Here is a 23,988-nt window from a genome sequence, read left to right as displayed (position 1 = left end):
GTTGTCTGCAAACATTTTCAGCCAAAGCCCTCCTGTGCTTGTCTGTACGTCAGAGAAGTATATACCGAACATGAGGGGTCCTAGGACTGAGCCCTGGGGGACGGCATTTGTAACTGGTATACAGTCGGACCTAGGGTATGCAACTCCCACTGTGTGTGTTCTGTCTGTGAGCCACTTTGCAAACCATCACATGACGTAGGGGTTAATGTTCAGGCGGATGGGTATGTTGATAATACCAGAAGGCGGAATGGTGTTGAAAGCCTATGAGAGATCTAGGTTGGCTGTGTGGACCTCCTTGCCCTCATCTAATACCTTGGTAACTGTCTCTAAGAAGCCCACCAGGTTTAGGAGGCATGGTCCGGCCTTAACAATGTCAAACAGGGAGGGGTCAAAGGTTGGGAGGTACCCAGTGTCTCTGTGACAGTGATCCATGATGTGCCCCATAGCCTTGCAGACCAGGCTAGTCAATCCTATAGGGAAATAGGTCCCGTGGTCCATTGTGATGCCACCTTTGTGGAGTGGGATAACTGTTGCTGTGTGCCATACAGGGGGCACTATGCCCGATGTGAGGCTATTATTGAACATGGTGCATAGGTGAGGAGACAGTACGATCAGAAGTTCATGTAAAATGCAGCCTGGGATGTTGTCTGGTCCCATGGATGCCGTGATATTGCCTTTAGAGTGTGCAGCTTTGAGAGGGATCTGCCAGGATGTTGCCCATATCAAATGTTTTTGTAATGTCCGTGCCTTTGTGCTGTAACTCAGAGCAGATCCGGTTGTTGACATTGAGGCTTTGTGGTTGTTGTTGGTATTAGTTGCGTTATAGTTTTATAGCTAGCTTTGGAGGATCTTATAAGGGATCTCACCTTCTTACTGAGGCTGGCCAGAGATCTCCTCCGAGTATGGTATTGTACTCTCGTTTGCAACAGTATCTTCTTCCTGTAGTACAATATGTTTATGGCAGGGGACCACCAGATTGGTTTAGTTAATTATGAGTATAGCGTCCTGGCTCTGTTTGGGATAGCACAAGACATGCACTTCTTTAAGTGCTTATAGAGTGCATTTGTGTAGGATTCAGCAGTTGTAACAATACTGTCCATCTGCATGGGTGTCATGTCGTCCACCACGTCTGCTTTAAGAAGCATGTAGTTGGCCTTGTAGACATATTATACTGTGGTTCCCTTAATGGGGGGGAGGTGCGGGATGTGGATATCAATGGTGTTCAGCACATGGTCTGATTGGACCAACGAGGAGTTGGCTTCACGTGTGGAGCACCAGTCACTCATGTTAGTAATGACTAGGTCTAGGATATTGTTGTCCCTGGTGGGTGTGTGGATATGTTGAATCAGGGCATTGGTGTTTATGAATTCCAGAAACCATTGAGCTAATGTGTTGGTACACTAGTTGTTTTCTCAGTTAATGGTGGGGTAGATGCAGTGAGGCTTATGTGATGAGTGTGGTGTTGTGCGACTGTGTACCTTCTCCACATGACAGTCAGGGTCAGGCTTGGTTGGAGAGACCTTTACCTCTAGTTTGGCTAGATGAGTGCATCTCTCACAGGTTGTAGTGTTGGATGGTAGGCGGAGAGGCTTGTCTGTGTACATGAGGCAATGTGTACATTGCCTCAAGATGTCCAGATTCATTAGATAGACAGGTGAGAACACTGGCAGTTGACTCTTGGACATGCCTGAATATCAAACTACATTCATCTAGATAAGTGAGGAAAGTGAGTACAACAGCTACATTACTCTACGCAAGTGAGAAAAGTATGTACAGAACCTGTTCACCCTTACCTGTAGGTGATGTGGAAGATTGAGTGCTATAGTAATCATTAGCTTATGTACTGTTTACAAGTCCTGAACAAGTGCTTAGCATGAATAAGCAATCCAGATAGGGTCTTGGATAATATAAAAACATGGCCCCTTCCCCCCAACAGGTACACCAGCATATATCCATGTACACCACAGGGCCCCTGTACCCACAACTATGCAGGTACAAGCTGCACTCAGTCTGCATGGGACCTGCCCACATTACAGGTTGTATCATACACGTATGGCAAAACAAAATGCTCTCCACGTACACATCATGTAAAACATAGCTCCATGTCAGGTTGTATACACACTGAATGGTGCACACCAACAGGTATCACAACCCACAAAGGGGGAGACACCACTAATAATGGGAAGTACTGCACTACTACCCTGCTGAGTCTGGTCTGGAAGGCCATGAACCTTGAACACTTAAGTGATGTCAGCAGTACAGATGTAGATGACAGTATGGTTGATGTCACATTGCATATCATAACCTTGCCAGGTCATAGGACATCATCACCCATACTGTGTACCACCTACACTCGATATACTAGATGTACAGTCCTATGTCACAGGAATGTTTTGCAACAGGACTGCTGGCAGAAACAAAACTGCAGAAGGTGTCTGAATAATACATGATCATCACACCAGTGGCAGCTACAGTATGTCAGGGTTAATGAATTCTATTCCCCCTCATTGTAGTCCATACCTCACAGACAAACAGAAAGCATCTGCCTATTGAAGTATGCGAATGACTATGACCTAGGAGCAATAGCTGACTCACATTGTCACCCCTATGTTAATAACCCTGTACCCATGAACTACCACCTAGGCAGCGGTCATCATAATGGACATTTGTGTGTGAGGGATGCAGCTGGGAAGTTGTCTTTCCTGTGACAGCTACATCACCACACCTGTCAGGGAGTCATATGTGGCAACCCTAATAATAATAGGGTGCCATTCATGAATATAGAGATCATTGTCCAGCCATACAGATCATTCAAGTGATGCATATCAGATCACATATTTCCTTTAAGGGGTATTGGTCATGTGCAGATGGCCTACACCAGCCTTCCCATTCTCCATCTCCACTGTGTAGCATGATGCATACCCTGAATAAATCCATGTCCAACCCAGTGATGTCGGACATGCTACACGTACTCATCCTGATCTCGAACACATACTTCATGGACATCCACCTACCACGTGCTGGACAGATCCTTGTCCCATACACTTGACATAATCCTGCCATACTATGCATTCCTGTCTGTAAAAGCTGCACATCGCTCCCCTCTCAGACATGGTGTGATGTCCGCATGGTAATGCATGGTATATGTATCATTAACCCTGTGGATCAGTAATGTGGCACTGTTCCACCTGGCCCCACAGACCCGCCTGTCGGCTACTGCCAGGTAACCTTTCATCCTAGATGCATACATGGCCCATGGCATATAGCCCACTAGTTGACTTTGACTGTACATGCCATAGTTGATATCCATCTCTGCAAATACCATCTGGCTAGCCAGTGTCCCATGTGTATCACATGTGCAACACAGGTGATACATGGCAGGATGTTGAATCGCTGTACAGTGTCATGTAGATGTATATGGCAGAACACATACATGTAAAGCCTTATGTGAGCATGTCTGCAGGGTCACAGGTCATGTCTGTTAAGGCAGTGTAAGTCCTTATGTGTGACATATACACTGCATCAAGATTGATTGTATTAATGTGGACACATCCAGCCATGTGCTGATAGGTAGGAACACCAGTACAGGCAAACAGGCATGCCCACATCAAGACAGCAACCACATGGAGTATGAGCAATGTAATCAGGTGACACACACACACACACACACACACACACACACACACACACACACACACACACACACACACACACACACACACACACACACATATATATGGTGATAATATCCACTCAACATTGAGTGTCACATGTGTGTGACACAAACATGTCAGTGTCATGTAGGTTTGCAAATACAACTATTTAAACTGAATTAATGGGATACACATGTATGTTCAGTTGTAGCTCTGTATGTCTCTGAGATACTGTGACCTGTCTACATCATTATGTCTTCCAGGTATGCCGCGTGCAAGGCTTCCCCCTTTTACACGCTTGGAGGATGAGGCCCTCATTCCATATCTACTCGATAATCACGACATCCTGTTCAGCCATGTGCCACAGGATGCACAGCAGCAGGATGCCCTGTGCAGACCTCATTAGACAGGTGAAACAGCGTGCGAATGCAATCTCCAGGGAACAAGGTGCAACAGGTGGTGGACCACCAACCCAGCCCCCACTCACACGTACCGAGGAGCTACTGGCCAACCTGGGGACACCTGTAGAACCACATCCACAAGCCTTAGCCAATATTGTGGAGGTGGGTGTCTCTCAACCACTGAGCCTGGAGTTGCCTGGTAAGTCAGTACTACACCTATAACAACTATATTCCATATAGCTGCATGTGTCACTGTACAATAGGTAATGTAACATCACTTTTGGGGAATTAGGAGTTGGCATAGTGGTTAAAGTGTTTCTCTCACAGACACAAGGTAGGGGGTTTGATTTCCTATCCTTTGAGGGGGAGACTGACTAGGCTTAAAATGACCCACAAGGGCTAATAGCCTAGTACTTACCTAAGAACCTAAGAATATGCAAGGTATGTGTACAATATGTAATGTAACATCATGTGCAAGGCATGTATACACACATGCCGCATACTATAGTATGCTACTCTGTGTATGCACACATGTGCATACACATTGCTCCCTGTAGCCTTTATACAGGGGTGGATTATGCTCATACTGCTGTGTTACTCCTATTTAGGTACCTCTAAGTGTTCCGTGGTGACAGCAGCCCATTGCAGGTGAGAGTGTTATAATTTATCAGGAACTGTAATGCACAAATCTATCTGCCATGTGGCCATTCACAACATGTACACATAATGTATGGTCCTGTCAAAATATACAGGTTGGACTTGCAATGCATCACAATGACTATCCATGTTCCACACTTGCAGACTATGTGAATCATCTCACCGACATGAATCCTCACAAACTTTATTGCCAGATGTGTTAACAGCTGTGCATACAAAGATGGAGGTGCTGTTCACTTTAGGAACATACAACAGATCTGATCTACACATGTGGTGAATACAAACAGTACTACACAGTGGGCTGGAGTATGGCCAGCACACACGTTTCACCGGTGTGGATCATAGCCCTGCTATGAATGTCACACAATGTGATGTGCTATCTTTACATGTCCATGACATCTATTGGCCTGGCTGCTACACTGCCTACCTAACCTGAAAACATATCCCACATACCTCCCTTTATATGCATAACCCTGTTGTCAGTAGAACATATATGTCATATGGGACAACACAGACATGTGAAATAGATGCCCATCACTATAATTTGGACAACACATGTACACACATGGCCATGGAGGATGGCCATAGACATTGAGCAACACACACAGTAGAAGTGTTGTGCTTGTGTGTACACCCTGTCGTACAATGGCTACACATGGTTCGGCCATGGCCTTTGTATAATGGTCATAATGTAGATGTGGAACACTAGACATCACAGGCCTGTGCACATCTTGTGTAGGCGTAACATCAATCCACCACATAGGATGTGTTGAACATCTTGAGGGTGTTGCAACATGACAGCAGTCACCTGTACAGTAGCCACATCAGGCCACAGATACAGTACATTCCCGTTGCTGGTAATGGACATAAATGCCATACTAGCTCCTCATGTGTGTGTGTGTGTGTGTGTGTGTGTGTGTGTGTGTGTGTGTGTGTGTGTGTGTGTGTGTGTGGTACACAGATGTCATGTGGGACATGGTGTACCAACGTGTTCGCCATGTCTGCCCATAGTTGCCAGGCTGCAGCAATATGTTTGCAGATGTCCAGGGGTGTCATCTGTATACCCATCAGTGACCTGTGTCACAACTTCCACATCATGGTTTAGTGTGTATACACCTCAGTGATGTGGGTCACATTCCACAGTATATATGTATTGTATCTGAACACAGTCATGGCTATGAACCCTGTCTGTAACTCACACTGTATAGCACTAGAGACTTCTCATGATTCCATGCAATGGCCATGCACATCAGCTAAATTTGCAGTATATCTGTAGGGTGGACAGACAACACTGAATTGGTACATCATTGCCCCATTGTATATTCGACAGGACACCATTGTGTTAAACATGTATGCATGTCATTGTTAACGTCAGCAGATCACATGTCATACTACATGTGATTATCAAGGTCATATGCCACACATCAAGCAGGTGTACTGTTAACCTGTGCTGGTCCACATGGTGTAACACAGGGATGTATGCTAACCACTACTATGATTGTGTCATTTGCATGCCATCTGCTATCACACATGCATGGTGTTGTGTGCAACCTAGGGATGTATAACTACCACTATTATTGTCTGCGCTGCATGCCGTCTGCCGTATCACATGCATGTTGCATGCCTTCTGTCATATCACATGCGTGTGTGTGAGTGTGTGTGTGTTTGTGTGTCTGTTGTATAGATTGTAATCTACAGTTCTTGTCTGCCCTCACAGGTGATGTAGGTGCATTGCCCTCCTGCGGTACATCAGATGTTAGTGTCCCCACAGACTCTAGCAGTGATGATGAACATATGATTGGGTCACAGGCAGAGTTGTCAGGGGCTGAAACTGTGCCATTGGTTGTCATTCCATCTATATCCACCTCATCCCCGCACACAGATCCCATACCTGCACATACCCCATCACCAGTGGCCATAGAGAAAGGACAGTTGGTGCATGGTAGCTTGGAACAGGAAAGTGTGGGGGCTATGGAAGGTGTGCCTGCACACAGTGGTGTCAGCCAAACTACTGGTGGTGCCCCACACAGGCACGTGGCCAGTGCTGCTCATAGGAGGACCTCTGGCCAACATGCTCCTGCACGACAGAGCACAGCAGCTGGTGTCACCAGACGCATGTTTCAGGCTGTAATGGAGGCACAGGCACGTTCTGAATGGCACAACAGAGAAGATCAGAGGCTACAGAGGGCTGCTGTCTGTTCTTTAAACAACAGCATCCAGGCAATGGTAAATGCTCAACAGCAGATTGCTGATGCTTTGGATAGACGGTTGGGTGACATGGTTGGAGTCCTTGACCATGGCATGACAATCTGTAAGCATGAGCTGTCTGTGTTGAAACATCTGGTAGGAGTGAGGCATCGGGCACATGGACGTAGGCCTGCTACATCACCTGTGTCAGGTCTATGTGTACGAGCTACCTCACATGCCCACTCCCATAGTGCTGGTAGCAGCGGCAGCGCATCTGGTGCTGTGCTGTCCACACCATGACACAGCAGGCCACATGCACGTGGCCTGGGATGGTCCCAACAGGGACACGGTTCCAGTGGACTAGTGACATCAGACAGTACCCAATCTGCACCTCTGTCTGGTAGTGCCCATGCAACCCCTGGCAGGCACAGGTCACATGTTTATGGCCGGACACCGTGAACTGTAAAACCTCACCTGTACAGTCTGTAGCTGTCAGTAATACCCCTGTGTAGGCCAGACACATGGGAGAACTGTGTGCAGACATACATGTGCACACTGGACACATATGTAGGGCACCGCAACACGCACATGCATAACATCCACACACGCCCAATTAGATCAAAGGCCCAACCTCACACACATGATGTCATCCAATGGTGCAGCCTAGGCCTCTGGCAAACATTAACACCCTGTGCATATGATGATGCCTGTGCCGCATCCCTAACATCCACACCATCGGTGCAGGGACATGCTCATATGGTCTGATGCACAGGGTGAACAGACTAGGATGATATGTGTAGTTTACAAATGTTGATGACTGTTGACAGTGAGCAGATATACCATGTAGTACAGGTGTACAATACTGTTAACAGTATGTGTCTTGGGTAACAGCAGTGCAGCCTATGCCTCCGGCAAACATTAACACCCTGTGCATATGATGATGCCTGTGCCACATCGCTGACATCCACCAGTGCAGGGACATCCTCATATGGTCTGATGCACAGGGTGAACAGACTAGGATGATATGTGTAGTTTACAAATGTTGAGGACTGTTGACAGTCAGCAGATATACCATGTAACACATGTGTACAATACTGTTAACAGTATGTGTCTTGGGTAACAACAGTAAATGCATATTGGTCATGTTGTTCTGCTGTCATTCTTCAGGTCTAATTGCACGTGCCGGTGGATGTCAGTGTTTCCAGTTAAGTGTCCCATATGTCAATGTGAACTACTCACAGGTATGTATGAATATACCAGCATGCACCGTGTAGCTGCCACATACCAGTAAGAATGTCCCACATTACAAACACGTATACCGTTCCAAGAGCATGATAGCTGTGTATTAAGCTATTGTGGCCACAGACATGACATCCATAAATGGTGACATCACAGGTACAGTTACATGGAGTGGTGAGGTAAGAGAGTGGTCTAGCTGATTACAAGGGTAGAGGCCAGTGGGAAGTGTGATGCCTCAATGGGAATCAGTAATACACGTTCCCATGACAGGATGCCAACACACAACTGCACCCACACACTCAGGTATTGACACACATGTATTCAGTGACACTATAACACACACACACACACACACACACACACACACACACACACACACACACACACACACACACACAGACACACATACTCACGGCTTCACCGACACAGTAACACACACTCACACACAGCTGCTACTGGTGGGATGAGGACCCCTGCCTATGTGCAAATCATCATTACAGTACTGTGCACCTACATGATGCACCACAGGGAATATACATGTACAGGTAGTCAGTATGGTCTAAGATCGGGGACATCAACATGGATAGTTGAATGCATCTCCTGGATGGCGGGAGGGGTCCTATCAATTTAGTATGGTAGTATACATCCTCATCCCAGGGACCAGTCAGCGCTACATACACACACTGTGGCATTCAGTAATTAATACACCTATGTCATGCACATACAGATACCTCACATGTGTGAGATACACACCCCTGCCTATGTCCTGCTTTATACAGTGCAGTCTGTACAGATGTGTACACTAGTGTACAGGAGAGTGAGTAACAATTGAGATGTATTCCCCACAATACGTGATGAATATGGACACACACGCAACCACACATGCCAGTAATGTGAATCTCAGACCTGCCTAGCTCATGTTATGCATGTCAGATGTACAGCAGTATTGCACGCATTACAAACTGTACTGACACTTCCTGTGCCAACAGTGATGATATATGCACTAGGGACGTCATATCTATTAACAGGTGTCAAGTGATTTACCTTCGCTAACACCCTGACCGCTGTCTAAGTTGTGTGTTATGTCCTTCAATTAACAAAACCATTGCTTACCGGTTACACAGGATATTGTAGAACCGCTTGTGACATGCCTGTGAGCTAGCCACAGCAAACATCCATCTGCAAAGATGCCCTGCCACTTAGTTATTTCAACACATCTGTCCATACCTGTGGTACATCTTTCTGTACATTCAGCATATCACCATATACAGTTGGCAATGTTGAGTCTGCATTGCAACTGCATGATGTACTAGGATACACGCCACCTGCATACATCAGCAACTGCACACGTATGTTATCTGAATGCACAACACTACGTGTACAGGTGTGTAGGTCCTACAATCCTGAAATTTGGTCATGTTTGTAGGGATTGCAATTGGCGGATATGTGTAATAACATACATGACACATGGACTGTTGTATGATATGATGGGTGACCAGTACAGAGGGGATGTTACCTCTGTCAACATTGATATTACACCTTATGTACTATTAGGATTCAGCAGCCATGGACCTACATTCCATGTGCATGTGTGTAATGGCTGTAGCCACCTGTTTGCACAAAGGACTACAACAGCTATGCTATTTACAGGTATGTTGTGTGTGTGGCATGTACATACCCAGGGCAGGTACATGTATGTTATATCCATACATGTGGGTGTGTACTGGTGTACAGCAACAGACATCTGATAATGGTGGACAGTGCTGAGGGCCCTTCGTATGTGTACAGCTGACCTGGTCACAGACAGTAGTATCATTGCATTGCATAACACATGATGCAACTGTGTCAGTACATGTGTACTGTCTACAGTTGATGTAGAGCTTAGTACAGTACACAGGTCAAGGGTCACATGGTGGCATACTCGTCTGTCATACAACATGTATGGTTGCTTGGTGGTGGTCCAAGGGCATGGTGGTGTCTGCAGTTTACATCCTAGAATGCAGCATGTGACACTGTGCCCTGCACATGGCTCATCTGTGATGCCTTTCATGGGGGGACCAGTCAGTACATGTGAGTGACCTTTATGTATGTGAGTACACCACCTGGAGCAGTCCGTACCTGTGTTATGGCCCACATGTCTGGTTCTGAGGTATATGGTGGTAGTGCTAGGTTCTGAGGTATATGGTGGTAGTGCTATTGTGCACTACAGAGACATCAGCCAGGTGTTCCTCACTGCATAGATGTCAGTACTTCCCATTGTTGGATCTACAGTGGCCAGCTGTGAATATGGACGCTACACATCTAACACTGGTTAGCATAAGAAAACAATGCAGTTGTCCTGTAGGTGTATGGGAGTTAACCTATGTTTAGGATATTTGCCTTGGAATGGCACTATGTGGGTGGATGCAACTTGGGTAATATCCACACTCTCTTGTATCATGGATGCATGTGATATGTGACAAAGGCCTGCCTACTGTCAGCCATGTTATCCCAGAATGACAGCTGATTTGTAAAAGACCAGTGTCAAATATATGTAGAGCAGTGTTCCCGCTAACAATGACAACTACCAACACCAGAGCCCATTACAATGTGTTCTTTACATCTAACTGTAATAGCATGGCCACCGTGGCCCTCCGTGTTTAGCATAAGAGTGCATCACAGTCAGCCCTGTGCTACTAGGAGTATGAGCATGCCCAGTATATCCTTGTGTAGACAGACACATAGTGCATTCCGAACAGTCCTGTGCTACTAAGTGTATGAGCATGCCCAGTATATCCTTGTGTAGACAGACACATTGTGCATTCCAAACAGCCCTGTGCTACTAAGTGTGTGAGCATGCCCAGTGACCCCTTTTGTTGGTTATGTGCCTCTGTGTATGGGTATGGCTATTGTAACCCTGTATAGTGGTACTAATTGTCCATTCCACAGATGGGCATACTCCAGGTCAGGATGGATTCATACTTTAAACAAACAGATTCACAGGTATGTACATCTTAACTGCCAGCATCCCTGTTGATGTCCGCATTCCCAGATGGTCATAATGACAGCCTTGACATGTGTAGTCTGTGTGGCGCGATTCGTATATATGTAGTATTGTAATAGTAATCTGTAAATAGGCAGGTGTTCCGTACCCAACACTGGCATGTGTGTGTGTGTGTGTGTGTGTGTGTGTGTGTGTGTGTGTGTGTGTGTGTGTGTGTGTCTGTCCCCATTTGCCGGTGGACTCTAAATTGCTTTTAGACTGGCCACACTCCATACATTTCTTATACCCACTGTTAGCAAGGCCGATGATGTCACCCATCTACAAATACACCTCTGGGAGGGCTGTGTCCCAGTAATCTCGGTAGCACATTCTGTAACTGCATAATGCCATAGTGTAATAAAGTAGTTAGGTCAGTGTTCTACTCCCACACTTGCCGTGTGTGTGTGTGTGTGTGTGTGTGTGTGTGTGTGTGTGTGTGTGTGTGTGTATGCGTGTCTCCCCATTTGCCTGAGGACTGAGTAATACCTTTATATTGCTCACACTCCACACATTTCTTATACCCACCATTAGCAAGGCCGATGATGTCATCCATCTACAAATACAGCTCTGGGAGTGCTGTGTCCCAGTAATCCTGGTAACGTGTTCTGTAACTATGTAATGCTGTAGTGTAATAAAGTAGTTAGGTCGGTGTTCTAGTCCCACACTTGCCGTGTATGTGTGTCTCCCCGTTTGCCTGAGGACTGAGTAATACTTTTATACTCCTCACACTCCATACATTTCTTATACCCACCGTTAGCAAGGCCGATGATGTCACCTATCCACAAATACACCTCTGGGACTGCTGTGTCCCAGTAATCTTGGTAGCGCATTCTGTAACTGCGTAATGCTGTAATGTAATAAAGTAGTTAGGTCAGTGTTCTAGTCCCACACTTGCCGTGTGTGTGTATGTGTCTCCCCGTTTGCCTGAGGACTGAGTAATACCTTTATACTGCTCACACTCCATACATTTTTTATACCCACCATTAGCAAGGCCAATGATGTCACCCATCCACAAATACACCTCAGGGAGTGCTGTGTCCCAGTAATCTCAGTAGCATGTTCTGTAACTCCGTAATGCTGTAGTGTAATAAAGTAGCTAGGTCGGTGTTCTAGTTCTACACTTGCCGTGTGTGTGTATGTGTCTTCCCGTTTGCCTGAGGACTGAGTAATACCTTTATACTGCTCACACTCCATGCATTTCTTATACCCACCGTTAGCAAGGCCGATGATGCCGCCCATCCACAAATACACCTCTGGGAGTGCTATGCCCCAGTAATCTCTGTAGCGCGTTCTGTAACTGCATAATGCTGTAGTCTAGTAAAGTAGTTAGGTCGGTGTTCTAATCCCAGACATGCCAAGTGTGTGTGTGTGTGTGTGTGTGTGTGTGTGTGTGTGTGTGTGTGTGTGTGTGTGTGTGTCTGCCTGCATGAGACAAGTACAGTGCTTTTAGTGTTCACTGTAGCGCGTGCCCTAAACATATGTTGCTGCAGTGTGATACAGTAGGGGTCTGTATACAGGACATGGCAAGTGTGTTTTTGTCTGTCAGAGCCTGTGTAGAGGTGGCCATGATTGTCTTACCATTGGACATGTTTGGGAGCGGGTTTTGTAGTTTTCCTATATAGTATCCATCTTATGACATATTGGCCACCTCACGAGGAGTACCGCAGTGGCCTGCAGACAATATGGCACCCTGTACAGCGGTACAATTGGCACAGATATGTAGACATTGTGCCTTCACTATGTTCCACACTGAATGGCTGCAACATATGTGGTGCCATCATATGTGATCCACTAAGGCCAGACAATGCTGTACACATGTGCCCTGTATGGACCCATGCCACTGACATCACGAATACCTGTCCATTCTATACATGCTGGTGCAGGGCCAACCTGCTCACTGTAAGCAGGTTTCACCACACCAGGCCAGTATTGGCATATCAGGGTATAACAGGCTGTGTACACTACATGTGTCTGCCAAACCAGGTACACCTGTACATGTGACTGTACAGTATTGTGGGACATGCACATCCCAGGCAATGTCCATGTGAAGGACTATCAAACACAGACATGGCATGCATTGTAAAGCCATGGCCCTACACACTGATAACCAGGATGTCAGGCCAGATATTGCAGTACCCATCTGTGTGGGACATTGCAGACACTGCACCCCTTCACTGCACACCATTGTCGGGTGATGCAATGGCGAGGATTACCCCTCACCCAGCCTTGTACAGCCATCTTACACAGCCAAACACTACACACCCATGGAGCAATGCATACCTGCATGACAGTACTGGCAGCCTGTGTCTGCATGTGGATTGTGATGCTCCCAACCACAGTCACTCCCAGTATAAACCTCATTGGCATACCAACAGTTGTCAAGCACTTTCACATGGCCTAGCCCATTGAACCTCCAGATATCCCCTGTGGTGCATGTGGTCCTGTGCATTACTGCAGTGTGGCAAACTAAGTAGTTACATTGTGTACTTGCCTCCCTGGCAAAGGTGTCAATGCATGTCCATTAGAGTGTGGTTGTGGTGACAATGGCATCCGTTCACGTGGACTGATGTGTGCCACACCTAATGTATGTCTACTATATCTGTTGCAGATGGCACTCACTCACCTACACACATGTTCTTACAGCACTGCAACATGCCGCCTCTGTGGCACATGTAGTAACGTCATGCATATGTAATAGTAGTGAGTAGTCAGGGGTTTGACCCTGTACTATTCAGCGTGTGGCAGATTATGTTGAAGTCTCCAAGCCCTTCCCTGGTGTACATTGCCTGTCCCGCACACACACTGTCTGGTGGATGTGAAGGTGTATACCTGCACAGCAGCAGCATGTGTATTGTAACAGATAGAAATGGACAGGTGATGGCCTCTGCGCCTATTGCAGTCCTCCTCTAGCTGATTGCATGTGTTACAGCTGTGATGGTGTTCCCATAGTCATCCACATGATCAACACAGTACACTATCTAGGGAAAGATGTTATTATCTGGCCATGACAGTCACTGTGAGTGGTATCTGGATGTGGTGTTCTGACACGGCATCGCAGATGATACCTGGATGAACCTCACTCATTTTCAACAGTGGGAAATATCCTACTGACAGGAGGGTGATGTGCCACACAACTACAGCATGTAAGTGTAGCTATGCTGCATTGAGACTACTGCCTGTTTAACGTGTGTGGCAATGGCTATTCTGCATATTAAAATACAGACATGACAGTACTCTGTTCATGAGGGAACCCCATCTGTAGGGCTATCTGTGAACAGGTCAGTGTATACAACCATTTGTTTCCATTGTTACACACTGAACACATTTCTGTGCACAGCAGAAGCATGGTGTGGGGATTGCAGACAGTACATGATGATAGGGATGTGTTACTACCATCGCATCCCTGACTGGACATGTGAAACATGAGACAGTGGTATGACTGACACTGTGTGGGATTCCCAGTGACAAGCCAGTGATGGGCAACTGTTCATAGCTGCGGTCACATGTCTACTACACATTGTACAGTTGCCATGCGGTATATATGCATGTGTTGTGCTCCCTCTGCAAATGTATACAATCTGTTGGGTTGCTGGTGATATCTATGCATACTGTTGTAGGTAATCCTGTATGCTGTTGCCTATCACTAAGCCATATGTGGGTTTAAAATGCAGCACCATAGGCTGAATGGGTTGGTAGGTCCTGGCAGATCCTCCTGTCCCACTTCAGCTGACCATGGCACCGGGCACTAGCACATCTGGGGCCCAGCCATTAACATCAACCTCTGTTGGCTATGCGCCACCTTCTGGTGGCTCCATCACTGAGTATGGAGCATGTCCCCCTTGGGAGTGGGACCAGACAGGTACATATCTGCTGTTGTGTGGTCCCGGACATGTTTTGTAGGTGGCTCCCTAAGGGGTTATGAAGCCAGATATGCCAGTTCAAGGGCGGAGTGTCACATTTACAGGGTGATGCTGCCTGTCCTGGACAGCCCCCAGCACTGCCTCCATTGCAGCTGTGTAGGTGCAGTGGCAGTTGCCCATGGCTGGAGACCTCCGTCCCACTGTTCCCATGGGCTTTTGAATGCTGAAGACCCATCTCCATCCAGGGTGTATCCCCCCACACGTGTCATATACCAAACCTGTATGCTGTCATTTCTGTGCTCCTACCTATCCTCCACAGCCATACCTACACTCCTTCACCAACATCTGACCCTCGCCTACGGACACATAAGGCCATTTGGCTCCTAGGACACCATCTGCCCTATTCATAGATGTCCATTACACACACATGCCCACTGGACACATGAAACACTTGTAATATGCATCATAACATACTACTGTTATCCTCACCACTGTCCCTCAGGCGCACGGTCCTGGTAATCACATCACTCCTACATGGTTCAGGTACATGTGAGGAGGACAACCCCATTGTACACAAAACACTACCGGTCCCTCTATGGTTACCCCATTTACCTTTATCACGATGAAGATGTTGCACATTGCAGGAGTACTGTTCACACATAATGATTGGACAGGTACTGTTGTGTTAATGTACATTACATGCACAGAGTGATGTATGCGGCCAATGTACAACTATTGTCTGTCTGAGGGAGTCTTGTGATCATGTAGAGCAACACCACTACATAATACAGATGTCGCTGGTGTTTCCCGTTTCATTCATTTGTAATGCTTTATTGCCACATGGCATGTCCCTGATACATCTCTATATATGTATGTACCTATATGCTGGACATAAACACTCACATGTACTTCTACATGATGGGATACATTCCTATACTGTTGAATGACCGCGCTGTATGATATCCTCTGGTTACAGCCTCTTACGCTCAATTAGCCTCTACATTGCTTAACCAATGCAATACTCGCATACTGGTAGCCAAACACGCTTACACCCACTCGTTCCCGCACTTGCTAATGCACCAGCACTGGTGCTTGCATCTGTCACTCACACCTGTGGGTGTGAGCGAGAACCACAATATTACCCTGTGATGCCTATTACATCATACTATATGACTCCAGTATCGGGATTGGCCACCCATTAGGCAACAACATTGCGTTTGGCTGTACGGAATATGCGGCCTGTCCAGTGACACAATCATATTTGTGTGTACCTCATACAATGTGCTCCCACCTTGTGATGCCTATTACATCGGAATACATGAATATAGTATCGGAAACAGCTGCCTATTAGGTGACGGCATGGCGTTCGTCTATATGGAATCAGCGGCCTGCCCGGAGATTCATTCAAATTCATGTGTTCCTCTTAGGCATACCTTGTGATGCCTATCACATTGGACTACATGACTACAGTCACAGCTGGCCTTAGGCATAGGCCAACTAAGCGGCCACCTAGGGCACCGCTTTAGTGGGTGCACTTTACCAGTATTTATTTGGTGTAGGTAGACCAGGATGGGGGCACTGGGTGGTGTGGTGGGGGGTGCCATTGTGCCCTCTGCCTAGGGCACCAGTTGACCTAAGGCCACTCCTGACTACAGTATCGGGAATGGCTGCCCATTAGGTGACCACATGGCATTCGAATGTATGGAATCAGTGGCCTGTCCAGTGAATCATTCATAATTGTGTGTTCCTCTTACAATCTGCTCCCACCTTGTAATGCCTATCACATCGGACTACATGACTACAGTATCGGGAATGGCTGCCCATTAGGTGATGGCATGGCGTTCAACTGTACGGAATCAGCGGCCTGTCCAGTGAATTAATCATATTTATGTGATGTTCATCGTGTTTCCCTGTTGCAGTCATTACACTTGGGTTATCCTGCTGGAAGGCTACCCGCAGTCGGCCTGAATTCCAAAGTCTTGGTCTGGCATTGGTTGCTGTCGCCTCTTCCCTGACGTCAGTGTGCCAAGGGTATAAAAGATGCAGCTGGCACCATTTTCTTCATTCTTTCTTGCCGCATGGTGCCCAAAGCAAAAGCAGTTCGCAAGTGCCGGTCGGCCGACTCCTGAGATTTTCGAAATTGAATTTCAGATCTGAAGTCTTCTATAAAGCTAAGTACCCCGCTGGGGAAACTTTTTTCTTGCTCCAGACCGATGTCAGATAAAGTTAACAATTGTATTTCTTGTGGGAAGCAAATACCTCATAAGGATTTCCATTCTTACTGTATTCCTTGCCTAGGCCCTGACCGTGATGTAGCTAGTTGTCAGTTTTGTGCTAGATTTAACCAACGCACTAATAAGCGTCGGTACAATTTTGCTTTTCATTACTTTGGCCGAAGGTTTAACTATATAATACCATCGGAACAACCGATGACCGGAATTCATAAAAAACGCAAGGAAAAAGAAAATGACAGGCATCTGAGGTCCAAAACCGACGACAAAGCCTCTTCTAGGCCAGTCACATGTTCGCTGGTTCTCAGTGAGGCACTTTCGCAGCCCCTGACACCTGCTACCTCAGAGCCACAGGCCACCTCTGAACCCCACATGGAGACAGCTAGGCCTCTGGATACTCAAGCTTTTGGGCCTTCGGAAATGAATCCCTCAGATGGGTCCAGAGCCGCTGAGCAGGCATCGGCTTCTGAGGGTGTTTTCAGACGTACACAGCTTTATATCAAGCCAACTTCAGCATCCAAGACAAAGACTAAAACAGTTTTAAAGACAAGGAAACAAGTACAGCATTCTCCAGGACAGACTACCATGCCTAAGAAACAGATGCTCAAAATGGCCGAAGACCTAATTACTTTGATCAGGGGTTCCCACCCCCCTCCTGATAGGATGCCTAGGCAAGATACTGAATATGATTCCTCTGAACAGGTTTCCATTTCCTCTGACTCCTCTTCAGAACAGGTATACTCTATTCCTCCCTATGAGGATTCTGATGCTGAAGAATCTATTCCTTCAGCTTCTCCTCCTGAGGATTACTTGTTTGGGGAAACCCTGCATACCATGAGGGAGCATTTCTGCTGGGAGAGCCAAGATTATTCAGATTCTAAGAAAAAGCTCAGAGACTTCCTTCTACTACCTCAGCACAGACCTCTTGTTATTCCACCTGTTCTAGACATTGTAGATGATGTATTTTCAGAGTTCGGCCTGTCTCCCGACTCTTTACCTCCTGCACCTGTTAAGCCAGACAGATACTATAGGGTTCCAGATTCTCATACATTTCTATATAAAAACCCTGCTGCTGACCCAGAAACTGTTTCTCAGGGTCCCAAAGGGGTCAAGGCTGCTACTGAAAAAAACCCTGTCCCCTCAGATAGAGATTCTAGGGCACTGGACAGATGGGGGAAAAAGTTTACACTTCTGCTACCTTGGCTGTAAGGGCTTTAAATTGTCAGTTTCATATGCTTAAATATCAGCAATACAATGTCTCTGTTAAAACAGAAAATGTTGACAAATTCTGAATGTTCTGAGAACAAGGAATTGCAGGATTTATTGCATGCAGCTAAACAAGTGGGAAAACATACTTTGCAATGTAGCTATGATTCGCTGGAGGCCTCTTGCAGGGCCGCTGTAACAGGTTCTGTTATTAGAAGGCATGCTTGGTTAAAGGAACAGACTCTGCCTGATCATGTTAAAGCAAAATTATTGGATGCTCCATTACAGCATGATACTTTGTTTGGTGTTAAGGCAGAAGAGGTGTTGAAGAAAATGGAGGATAAAGCTAAATCTATGCAGACAGTGAAGGATTTCTTACAGGTACAGCCACTCAGATTTAGCAGGAACTGGCCTTCTAAGAATTGGTCCTTTCCCATGTCAGACAGGCCACAAAGAGGCAGATACAGACGTCCTAGAGGCAGACAACAGCCCCAGGGTTCATACAGGCCCAAACAATGGGGTGCTTCTACCTCCAAAAGAGAAGACAAATCACAGCCATATAGGAAACAGTCCCAATGACTTCCCTATGCCAATGCCAAGCACTTATCTTTTGGCAGCACCCTTAGGGGGAAAGTTAGCACTTTTTCCACAAAATTGGCACACGATCACCCAGGACAAATGGGTCATAAATACAGCATCTCTAGGCTACAGGTTCAACTTTCACACCCTTCCAAAGGCAAAAGGTATGCCAGACCTGCCACACAATCAATGGGCAGAGGCACAAAAACAAGTTTCATCTCTCATGGACATGAGGGCCATTCAGCCAGTGCCACAACAAGAGCAGGAACAAGGATTTTACTCAAGACTTTTCTTAGTACCAAGAAAGGGCAAAGCATGGAGACCAATTCTGGACCTGTCTATTCTAAATACTTTTCTGGACGTTCCGAAATTCAAAATGTTGACTCTACAACAGCTTCTGCCCATGCTGGGCAAGAAGGCTTGGCTTGTAACTTTGGACCTCAAAGAGGCATACCTGCATGTCCCAATCAGACAATCTTGCAGAAGATACCTCAGATTCATAGCTGGCTCAATGCACTACCAATTCTCTGCACTGCCCTTTGGCTTATCCACTGCACCCAGGGTCTTCACAAAATGCCTGGCACCAGTAATTGCATTTTGCAGACAAAGAGGAATTCAAATATATCCCTACTTGGACAACTGCCCTATTCAAGCAGAGACCAAAGACATTCTACTAAAGCATCTGGTGTTTGTAAAAAGATTACTAATTTGCCTAGGGTACACAGTAAACGAAAATAAATTAAAACTAGTACCCTCTCAAGAGATAATATTCTTGGGTGCAAGTTTAAATACAGCTGCCCAGATGGCTTATCTCATGCCAGACAAACAAAGGCAACTGACTTCTTACTTCAAAAGCATGGCAACAAAGACCCAGTTATCTGCAAGAAAAATTTTGCAGGCTCTGGGCTACATGTCCTCCTGCATTCTGCTAATTCCATATGCAAGACTGCATATGAGGAAACTACAAAGGTATCTAAAAAGTGTTTGGACTCAACATTGCCACAGCCTGGAATCATTAATTTCACTCAATCCCTGCCTGCAACAGGAGTTTCGATGGTGGGCACAGGCCTGTCACTACAACAAGGGACAGCCATTCACTTAACCCACAGCCAAGCAAACACTAACAACAGATGCATCAGATTATGCCTGGTGAGCCCACATGACAGGAAAATGTATTCAGGGCACATGGCCCCCAAGCCAAAGGCATCTTCACATCAATCAAAAAGAGATGCTAGCTGTACAAAATGCCCTGACAGCCTTCAAGGACCTACTTCATCCAGGACAGCTGCTGATAAAGATGGACAACACCACAGTTATGTGGTACATAAACAAGCAGGGGGACACACATTCTTACCCTCTCTGCAGACAAGCCATGATTTTGTGGAACACAGCATTCACCTACCAAGTACACCTGCAAGCACAATTCCTGCCAGGAAACACAAATGCTCTAGCAGACGAACTAAGCAGAAACCTCATGGATCCTCATGAGTGGAAAATAGATCCACAAATCTTCAACATGATAAGAAGGAAATGAGGATGCCCAGACATAGATCTTTTTCCTCCCCTCACAACTGCCAACTTCAGAGATTATGCACAAGGACTTATCACAAACAAGCATGGAAAGTGGATGCCTTGTCATTCAGCTGGAACAACCTTACAGTATATGCCTTTCCTCCACTGCCTCTCCTCCCCAAGGTACTCCTAAAGGTCAGACAAGAGAAGCCACAAATGATACTAATTGCCCCAGAATGGCCATGCCAACACTGGTACCCAATCCTAAGGAGCTTGTCCCAAGGCCCAGCCTGGACATTGCCTCAAATTCCTCGTTTACTGACCCAACAAAACAATCAGATCCTGCACAGCCAACTCAGAACCCTAAATATAGCTGCATGGCGGATCATGTAACCATTCAGAATACACCTCTCTCTAAAGCGGTTATGGATGTTATTTTGGAGGCCAGGAGGCCCAGCACCAGAAAATCTTATGCAGAAAAATGGAAGAGATTCTGTGCTTGGAACCAGGCACAAGGAATTGACACGCTTGTCCCAAATATACCTCAGATTTTACAATATCTAACTGAGATGCTGGACAAAGACCTATCCTTCTCATCAATTAAGACCCATGCCTCTGCCATTTCAGCTCATTACAGTACAGACCCACCTATTTTTTCACATCCATTGCTTAGGCAGTTTCTCAGGGCCAAAAATATAAGACCTCCAAGAAGAGCACCAATACCTGCATGGGACCTCAATTTTGTCTTAGAAAAACTCACACAGCCTCCTTTCGAGCTAGCCAATACAGCTGAGATAAAATTCTTATCATGGAAAACAGCTCTGCTCTTTGCAATAACTTCAGCAAGAAGGGTCTCAGAGTTACAGGCATTAATGGCTGTGGAACCTTTTATTATCTTCCATCCAGACAGGGTTTCTCTAAGGACAAACCCAACATTTATGCCTAAGGTTGTGTCTAGTGTGGCTCTTAACCAAACCATTCATTAGCCTACTTTTTTCCCAAACCCACAGAATAAAGGGGAGAGATGTCTGCATTCTTTGGACATACACAGACAGCTACACTTCTACTTGGACAAAACTAAAGCTTTCAGAAAGACTGAGCAACTTTTAGTGGCATATGCTGCAGGATCACAAGGAAAGGCTAACTCAAAGTAGACTATTTCAAAATGGATAGGACACTGCATTATTTTCTGCTATTCGCAACATGGCAAGTCAGTGCCTAAGGGCATTAGACCACATTCTACCAGGGCAGGAGCCACCTCAACAGCCTTCCTCAGAGGAGTACCAACCAAGAATATTTTGGAGGCTGCAACTTGGACTTCAGTGCACACTTTTACTAAGCACTACCACTTACCTCTTTACTCTGAATCCAGAGCAGGCTTTGCCACTGCAGTTCTGCAGGGCCTTATAGCCACTCCTAATCCTATTTAGACCCAGCCGCCCAACCTCAGCTTTGGGATTCAACCCGTGTAATGACTGCAACAGTGAAACACAATGGACATAGTACAGTTGTGTGCCTACCATAAATGTAGATGTTCAAGTGTATTCACTGTTGCAGTCCAGGTTACCCACCCACCATCCCTCTTTCTTTGCTGGGACTTATCTGTACTTCTCTATCCTATACAACCGATGTGGCGTATTTGCTTGTAGATGAAGGTATTGTTTATTTTAGTGCATGCTTTTATAAGTAATGCTTTTTAGCCTACCCTTTTGGGGGCACCTGACATCTGGGGCAAGAAAAACTGAAGAAAATGGCATCGGCTGTATCTTTTATACCCCTGGCGCACTGACGTCAGGGAAGAGGTGACAGCAACCGACGCCAGACTAGGACTTTTGAATTCAGGCCGACTGCGGGTAGCCTGCCAGCAGGATAACCCAAGTGTAATGACTGCAACAGTGAATACACTTGAACATCTACATTTATGGTAGGTACACAACTGTACTTTCTGCATACACTCTGCTCCCATCTGGCTGTTACATGAGAACCGAGACCCTGCATCACAAAAGAGTAGTTGGGTTGTGGTATCCACATCCATCGGACCGGTCATGCTACCGCATACCTATTATAGGTTTGCCACCTTCTCAATTGGCCAGGGTAGGACTTTAGGGTTACCACCTGTCCCACTTTGCGAGGGACAGTGTGAAACTAATCAAGACATAGCACATGTCCAGATTACAGGACATTATTATATTCTATGTTTCATTAATGATTGCGTACAACAGTTATTTTATATATGACACTTCTATATGTTATATGAAGTAGCATAAGCAATTCAAATGCAACTAGATTAAGCTTTTATTTGTGCAAATAGGTGTAATCCTGTACTATGCATGGCTGTAGGTATGTTTAGTCCTGGAATGTCTGACATTTCTACAGAATATGTCCCACTCTGACCATTTGGAAAGGTGGCAACCCTATAGGACCTGTATGTACAGACGTCAGACTTTGCAGGGCAACACACCCACAGCCAGTAGAAAGGGGTGTACTTCACTGTTTCACCTAAATAAAAAGGTTACTCTTGTAGCATTATAGTTGCATATACTGTTACCTATAACATTTAGGTGTTTCAGAAGAACATAATTGTTTTATGCTACTACTACAGACAATAAAGGTAGTCTTTGCCCTAAATCACAGGACATTTGCCTTAATTACAGTTATTATGCAGGACACAGCTGCCCACAGGGGAGTGTCCCTCGCAAAGGTGGACAGGTGGTAACCCCAAACCATTTATTCTATCAATCTTCTAAGGTAGTCGGCGAAACATGTGCTTTCTCTCACTATCAGACCTCTCATACGAATGGGGAAGAATAAACACTGAATCAGGGACACTGCATAACAACCTCAGGGACACATTTAGAAGGTTAGTGCTATTAACCTGACACATTGACGGACACAGAGCACATATGTATTCATACACATTTTCTGAGGTGCATGCAGTTTATGACTCTTACATGTTGTCATTATTCATTATGTGCATTCCGCCACCTTTCCTCCTAATATCACTAGTTCTAGGATGGTTTAGTTGAGACTGTGTTAGGATTCTGATTCGTAATCATGGATGTCCCTGGTAATCGGGGACAGTTCAATGATATGGTCCCTATGTATTCCCCCAATGGTTTACAGACTGTCCAGTAGATGTGCTCTTATAGTTTGGGAAGTACGGGCGCCTGCTATACCCACATTGAAATATTACTTATACCCATGGGGCAGTCCTAATACGTGTCTGCCAGCCAACCCATGTACGCCTAGCCCCATAATTGTATACCCATAGTTCCCCCACCTGCCACTACTCTACAGCACTCATCCTTACTGTGGGTGCAGGTGGATGTAGGTGGGATATGAACACACCCCTACACACTACCCACTCTCCCCATGTTGGGACACATGTTGTACGTTGTGTCAACCCATGTGTTATCAGGCTTGCACAACCTACTGTTCCGT

The sequence above is a fragment of the Protopterus annectens genome, chromosome 2.part2 (genome assembly GCF_019279795.1).
Source record: "Protopterus annectens isolate FY-2018-M chromosome 2.part2, PAN1.0, whole genome shotgun sequence".
In the NCBI taxonomy this organism is placed as follows: domain Eukaryota; kingdom Metazoa; phylum Chordata; order Ceratodontiformes; family Protopteridae; genus Protopterus; species Protopterus annectens.
The sequence above is the reverse complement of the archived record's forward strand: the minus strand, read 5'-3'. Positions refer to the sequence as shown.